Source organism: Trichomycterus rosablanca, unplaced genomic scaffold (genome assembly GCF_030014385.1).
Source record: "Trichomycterus rosablanca isolate fTriRos1 unplaced genomic scaffold, fTriRos1.hap1 scaffold_142, whole genome shotgun sequence".
Taxonomy (NCBI): Eukaryota; Metazoa; Chordata; class Actinopteri; order Siluriformes; family Trichomycteridae; genus Trichomycterus; species Trichomycterus rosablanca.
In genome coordinates, this window is record NW_026946970.1 from 136,103 (window position 1) to 142,933 (window position 6,831).

The 6,831-nt window shown below is 41.1% G+C and overlaps 8 non-coding genes and 1 pseudogene across 8 annotated transcripts; all 9 read right to left on the reverse strand.

The window, feature by feature from the left end:
* Positions 1–200: 200 nt before the first annotated feature.
* LOC134305652 (5S ribosomal RNA) lies at positions 201–319 on the reverse strand (annotated as a pseudogene).
* Positions 320–579: 260 nt separating this feature from the next.
* Positions 580–698, reverse strand: LOC134305582 (5S ribosomal RNA). The gene has a single exon (XR_010008655.1). It is a non-coding gene; the product is annotated as a 5S ribosomal RNA (ribosomal RNA).
* Positions 699–2,598: 1,900 nt separating this feature from the next.
* LOC134305684 (5S ribosomal RNA) lies at positions 2,599–2,717 on the reverse strand. Its single transcript, XR_010008725.1, has one exon. It is a non-coding gene; the product is annotated as a 5S ribosomal RNA (ribosomal RNA).
* A 276-nt stretch (positions 2,718–2,993) lies between these two features.
* LOC134305584 (5S ribosomal RNA) lies at positions 2,994–3,112 on the reverse strand. The gene has a single exon (XR_010008657.1). It is a non-coding gene; the product is annotated as a 5S ribosomal RNA (ribosomal RNA).
* Positions 3,113–3,364: 252 nt separating this feature from the next.
* On the reverse strand, positions 3,365–3,483 carry LOC134305585 (5S ribosomal RNA). The gene has a single exon (XR_010008658.1). It is a non-coding gene; the product is annotated as a 5S ribosomal RNA (ribosomal RNA).
* Positions 3,484–3,743: 260 nt separating this feature from the next.
* On the reverse strand, positions 3,744–3,862 carry LOC134305586 (5S ribosomal RNA). The gene has a single exon (XR_010008659.1). It is a non-coding gene; the product is annotated as a 5S ribosomal RNA (ribosomal RNA).
* A 280-nt stretch (positions 3,863–4,142) lies between these two features.
* On the reverse strand, positions 4,143–4,261 carry LOC134305596 (5S ribosomal RNA). Its single transcript, XR_010008668.1, has one exon. It is a non-coding gene; the product is annotated as a 5S ribosomal RNA (ribosomal RNA).
* Positions 4,262–4,549: 288 nt separating this feature from the next.
* LOC134305587 (5S ribosomal RNA) lies at positions 4,550–4,668 on the reverse strand. The gene has a single exon (XR_010008660.1). It is a non-coding gene; the product is annotated as a 5S ribosomal RNA (ribosomal RNA).
* A 272-nt stretch (positions 4,669–4,940) lies between these two features.
* Positions 4,941–5,059, reverse strand: LOC134305588 (5S ribosomal RNA). The gene has a single exon (XR_010008661.1). It is a non-coding gene; the product is annotated as a 5S ribosomal RNA (ribosomal RNA).
* Positions 5,060–6,831: the final 1,772 nt, after the last annotated feature.

Below are 6,831 nucleotides of genomic sequence, written 5' to 3' on the forward strand. Positions count from 1 at the left end.
ATTACATTGGAAGGCCTTTCATAGATTAGATAGATAGATAGATAGATAGATAGATAGATAGATAGATAGATAGATAGATAGATAGATAGATAGATAGATATATAGATAGATAGATAGATAGATAGATAGATAGATCCTTTATTATGCTAGCTAACTGCTAAATGACACTTCATGAATGGGGCTGAAACCCAAAAATAAAAAGCTTACAGCACTCAGTATTCCCAGGCAGTCTCCCATCTACGTACTGACTGAGCCCAACCCTGCTTGGCTTCTGAGATCGGACGAGATCAGGCGTTCCCAAGGTGGTTTGGCCGTAAGCGAAAGAAGCTGGATTTAAAGGCCTGTTATAGCTAGTCAGCCAGCTATCTGAGTGCTAGCCAGCTATCTGGGCTGGAATTACATTGGAAGGCCTTTCATAGATTAGATAGATAGATAGATAGATAGATAGATAGATAGATAGATAGATAGATAGATAGATAGATAGATAGATAGATAGATAGATAGATAGATAGATCCTTTATTATGCTAGCTAACTGCTAAATGACACTTCATGAATGGGGCTGAAACCCAAAAATAAAAAGCTTACAGCACTCAGTATTCCCAGGCAGTCTCCCATCTAGGTACTGACTGAGCCCAACCCTGCTTGGCTTCTGAGATCGGACGAGATCAGGCGTTCCCAAGGTGGTTTGGCCGTAAGCGAAAGAAGCTGGATTTAAAGGCCTGTTATACAGTGCCTTGCAAAAGTATTCAGCCCCCTTGAACTAACTTTTCAACCTTTTGCCACATTTCAGGCTTCAAACATAACGATATGAAATTGTAATTTTTTGTGAAGAATCAACAACAAGTGGGACACAATCGTGAAGTAGAACGAAATTTATTGGATATTTTAAACTTTTTTTAGAAATAAAAAACTAAAAAGTGTGGCGTGCAATATTATTCAGCCCCTTTACTTTCAGTGCAGCAAACTCACTCCAGAAGTTCAGTGAGGATCTCTGAATGATCCAATGTTGACCTAAATGACTGATGGTGATAAATAGAATCCACCTGTGTGTAATCAAGTCTCCGTATAAATGCACCTGCTCTGTGACAGTCTCAGAGTTCTGTTTAAAGCGCAGAGAGCATCATGAAGACGAAGGAACACACCAGGCAGGTCCGAGATACTGTTGTGGAGAAGTTTAAAGCCGGATTTGGATACAAAAAGATTTCCCAAGCTTTAAACATCTCAAGGAGCACTGTGCAAGCGATCATATTGAAATGGAAGGAGTATCAGACCACTGCAAATCTACCAAGACCCGGCCGTCCCTCTAAACTTTCAGCTCAAACAAGGAGAAGACTGATCAGAGATGCAGCCAAGAGGCCCATGATCACTCTGAATGAACTGCAGAGATCTACAGCTGAGGTGGGAGACTCTGTCCATAGGACACAATCAGTCGTACACTGCACAAATCTGGCCTTTATGGAAGAGTGGCAAGAAGAAAGCCATTTCTCAAAGATATCTATAAAAAGTCACCTGGGAGACACACCAAACATGTGGAAGAAGGTGATCTGGTCAGATGAAACCAAAATCGAACTTTTTGGCCACAATGCAAAACGTTATGTTTGGCGTAAAAGCAACACAGCTCATCACCCTGAACACACCATCCCCACTGTCAAACATGGTGGTGGCAGCATCATGGTTTGGGCCTGCTTTTCTTCAGCAGGGACAAAAAAGATGGTTAAAATTGATGTGAAGATGGATGGAGCCAAATACAGGACCATTCTGGAAGAAAACCTGTTGCAGTCTGCAAAAGACCTGAGACTGGGACGGAGATTTATCTTCCAACAAGACAATGATCCAAAACATAAAGCAAAATCTACAATGGAATGGTTCACAAATAAACGTATCCAGGTGTTAGAATGGCCAAGTCAAAGTCCAGACCTGAATCCCATCGAGAATCTGTGGAAAGAGCTGAAAACTGCTGTTCACAAACGCTCTCCATCCAACCTCACTGAGCTCGAGCTGTTTTGCAAGGAAGAATGGGCAAAAATTTCTGTCTCTCGATGTGCAAAACTGATAGAGACATACCCCAAGTGACTTGCAGCTGTAATCGCAGCAAAAGGTGGCGCTACAAAGTATTAACGCAAGGGGGCTGAATAATATTGCACGCCCCACTTTTCAGTTTTTCATTTCTAAAAAAAGTTTAAAATATCCAATAAATTTCGTTCCACTTCACGATTGTGTCCCACTTGTTGTTGATTCTTCACAAAAAATTACAATTTCATATCGTTATGTTTGAAGCCTGAAATGTGGCAAAAGGTTGAAAAGTTCAAGGGGGCTGAATACTTTTGCAAGGCACTGTAGCTAGTCAGCCAGCTATCTGAGTGCTAGCCAGCTATCTGGGCTGGAATTACATTGGAAGGCCTTTCATAGATTAGATAGATAGATAGATAGATAGATAGATAGATAGATAGATAGATAGATAGATAGATAGATAGATAGATAGATAGATAGATAGATAGATAGATAGATAGATAGATAGATAGATAGATAGATCCTTTATTATTATTACTAACTGCTAAATGACACTTCATGAATGGGGCTGAAACCAAAAAATAAAAAGCTTACAGCACTCAGTATTCCCAGGCGGTCTCCCATCTAGGTACTGACTGAGCCCAACCCTGCTTGGCTTCTGAGATCAGACGAGATCAGGCGTTCCCAAGGTGGTTTGGCCGTAAGCGAAAGAAGCTGCATTTAAAGGCCTGTTATAGCTAGTCAGCCAGCTATCTGAGTGCTAGCCAGCTATCTGGGCTGGAATTACATTGGAAGGCCTTTCATAGATTAGATAGATAGATAGATAGATAGATAGATAGATAGATAGATAGATAGATAGATAGATAGATAGATAGATAGATAGATAGATAGATAGATAGATAGATAGATAGATAGATCCTTTATTATGCTAGCTAACTGCTAAATGACACTTCATGAATGGGGCTGAAACCCAAAAATAAAAAGCTTACAGCACTCAGTATTCCCAGGCAGTCTCCCATCTAGGTACTGACTGAGCCCAACCCTGCTTGGCTTCTGAGATCGGACGAGATCAGGCGTTCCCAAGGTGGTTTGGCCGTAAGCGAAAGAAGCTGCATTTAAAGGCCTGTTATAGCTAGTCAGCCAGCTATCTGAGTGCTAGCCAGCTATCTGGGCTGGAATTACATTGGAAGGCCTTTCATAGATTAGATAGATAGATAGATAGATAGATAGATAGATAGATAGATAGATAGATAGATAGATAGATAGATAGATAGATAGATAGATAGATCCTTTATTATGCTAGCTAACTGCTAAATGACACTTCATGAATGGGGCTGAAACCAAAAAATAAAAAGCTTACAGCACTCAGTATTCCCAGGCAGTCTCCCATCTAGGTACTGACTGAGCCCAACCCTGCTTGGCTTCTGAGATCGGACGAGATCAGGCGTTCCCAAGGTGGTTTGGCCGTAAGCGAAAGAAGCTGCATTTAAAGGCCTGTTATAGCTAGTCAGCCAGCTATCTGAGTGCTAGCCAGCTATCTGGGCTGGAATTACATTGGAAGGCCTTTCATAGATTAGATAGATAGATAGATAGATAGATAGATAGATAGATAGATAGATAGATAGATAGATAGATAGATAGATAGATAGATAGATAGATAGATAGATCCTTTATTATGCTAGCTAACTGCTAAATGACACTTCATGAATGGGGCTGAAACCCAAAAATAAAAAGCTTACAGCACTCAGTATTCCCAGGCAGTCTCCCATCTAGGTACTGACTGAGCCCAACCCTGCTTGGCTTCTGAGATCGGACGAGATCAGGCGTTCCCAAGGTGGTTTGGCCGTAAGCGAAAGAAGCTGCATTTAAAGGCCTGTTATAGCTAGTCAGCCAGCTATCTGAGTGCTAGCCAGCTATCTGGGCTGGAATTACATTGGAAGGCCTTTCATAGATTAGATAGATAGATAGATAGATAGATAGATAGATAGATAGATAGATAGATAGATAGATAGATAGATAGATAGATAGATAGATAGATAGATAGATAGATAGATAGATAGATAGATCCTTTATTATGCTAGCTAACTGCTAAATGACACTTCATGAATGGGGCTGAAACCAAAAAATAAAAAGCTTACAGCACTCAGTATTCCCAGGCGGTCTCCCATCTAGGTACTGACTGAGCCCAACCCTGCTTGGCTTCTGAGATCAGACGAGATCAGGCGTTCCCAAGGTGGTTTGGCCGTAAGTGAAAGAAGCTGGATTTAAAGGCCTGTTATAGCTAGTCAGCCAGCTATCTGAGTGCTAGCCAGCTATCTGGGCTGGAATTACATTGGAAGGCCTTTCATAGATTAGATAGATAGATAGATAGATAGATAGATAGATAGATAGATAGATAGATAGATAGATAGATAGATAGATAGATAGATAGATAGATAGATAGATAGATAGATAGATAGATAGATAGATAGATCCTTTATTATGCTAGCTAACTGCTAAATGACACTTCATGAATGGGGCTGAAACCCAAAAATAAAAAGCTTACAGCACTCAGTATTCCCAGGCAGTCTCCCATCTAGGTACTGACTGAGCCCAACCCTGCTTGGCTTCTGAGATCGGACGAGATCAGGCGTTCCCAAGGTGGTTTGGCCGTAAGCGAAAGAAGCTGGATTTAAAGGCCTGTTATAGCTAGTCAGCCAGCTATCTGAGTGCTAGCCAGCTATCTGGGCTGGAATTACATTGGAAGGCCTTTCATAGATTAGATAGATAGATAGATAGATAGATAGATAGATAGATAGATAGATAGATAGATAGATAGATAGATAGATAGATAGATAGATAGATAGATAGATAGATAGATAGATCCTTTATTATGCTAGCTAACTGCTAAATGACACTTCATGAATGGGGCTGAAACCCAAAAATAAAAAGCTTACAGCACTCAGTATTCCCAGGCAGTCTCCCATCTAGGTACTGACTGAGCCCAACCCTGCTTGGCTTCTGAGATCGGACGAGATCAGGCGTTCCCAAGGTGGTTTGGCCGTAAGCGAAAGAAGCTGGATTTAAAGGCCTGTTATACAGTGCCTTGCAAAAGTATTCAGCCCCCTTGAACTTTTCAACCTTTTGCCACATTTCAGGCTTCAAACATAACGATATGAAATTGTAATTTTTTGTGAAGAATCAACAACAAGTGGGACACAATCGTGAAGTAGAACGAAATTTATTGGATATTTTAAACTTTTTTTAGAAATAAAAAACTAAAAAGTGTGGCGTGCAATATTATTCAGCCCCTTTACTTTCAGTGCAGCAAACTCACTCCAGAAGTTCAGTGAGGATCTCTGAATGATCCAATGTTGACCTAAATGACTGATGGTGATAAATAGAATCCACCTGTGTGTAATCAAGTCTCCGTATAAATGCACCTGCTCTGTGACAGTCTCAGAGTTCTGTTTAAAGCGCAGAGAGCATCATGAAGACGAAGGAACACACCAGGCAGGTCCGAGATACTGTTGTGGAGAAGTTTAAAGCCGGATTTGGATACAAAAAGATTTCCCAAGCTTTAAACATCTCAAGGAGCACTGTGCAAGCGATCATATTGAAATGGAAGGAGTATCAGACCACTGCAAATCTACCAAGACCCGGCCGTCCCTCTAAACTTTCAGCTCAAACAAGGAGAAGACTGATCAGAGATGCAGCCAAGAGGCCCATGATCACTCTGAATGAACTGCAGAGATCTACAGCTGAGGTGGGAGACTCTGTCCATAGGACACAATCAGTCGTACACTGCACAAATCTGGCCTTTATGGAAGAGTGGCAAGAAGAAAGCCATTTCTCAAAGATATCTATAAAAAGTCACCTGGGAGACACACCAAACATGTGGAAGAAGGTGATCTGGTCAGATGAAACCAAAATCGAACTTTTTGGCCACAATGCAAAACGTTATGTTTGGCGTAAAAGCAACACAGCTCATCACCCTGAACACACCATCCCCACTGTCAAACATGGTGGTGGCAGCATCATGGTTTGGGCCTGCTTTTCTTCAGCAGGGACAAAAAAGATGGTTAAAATTGATGTGAAGATGGATGGAGCCAAATACAGGACCATTCTGGAAGAAAACCTGTTGCAGTCTGCAAAAGACCTGAGACTGGGACGGAGATTTATCTTCCAACAAGACAATGATCCAAAACATAAAGCAAAATCTACAATGGAATGGTTCACAAATAAACGTATCCAGGTGTTAGAATGGCCAAGTCAAAGTCCAGACCTGAATCCCATCGAGAATCTGTGGAAAGAGCTGAAAACTGCTGTTCACAAACGCTCTCCATCCAACCTCACTGAGCTCGAGCTGTTTTGCAAGGAAGAATGGGCAAAAATTTCTGTCTCTCGATGTGCAAAACTGATAGAGACATACCCCAAGTGACTTGCAGCTGTAATCGCAGCAAAAGGTGGCGCTACAAAGTATTAACGCAAGGGGGCTGAATAATATTGCACGCCCCACTTTTCAGTTTTTCATTTCTAAAAAAAGTTTAAAATATCCAATAAATTTCGTTCCACTTCACGATTGTGTCCCACTTGTTGTTGATTCTTCACAAAAAATTACAATTTCATATCGTTATGTTTGAAGCCTGAAATGTGGCAAAAGGTTGAAAAGTTCAAGGGGGCTGAATACTTTTGCAAGGCACTGTAGCTAGTCAGCCAGCTATCTGAGTGCTAGCCAGCTATCTGGGCTGGAATTACATTGGAAGGCCTTTCATAGATTAGATAGATAGATAGATAGATAGATAGATAGATAGATAGATAGATAGATAGATAGATAGATA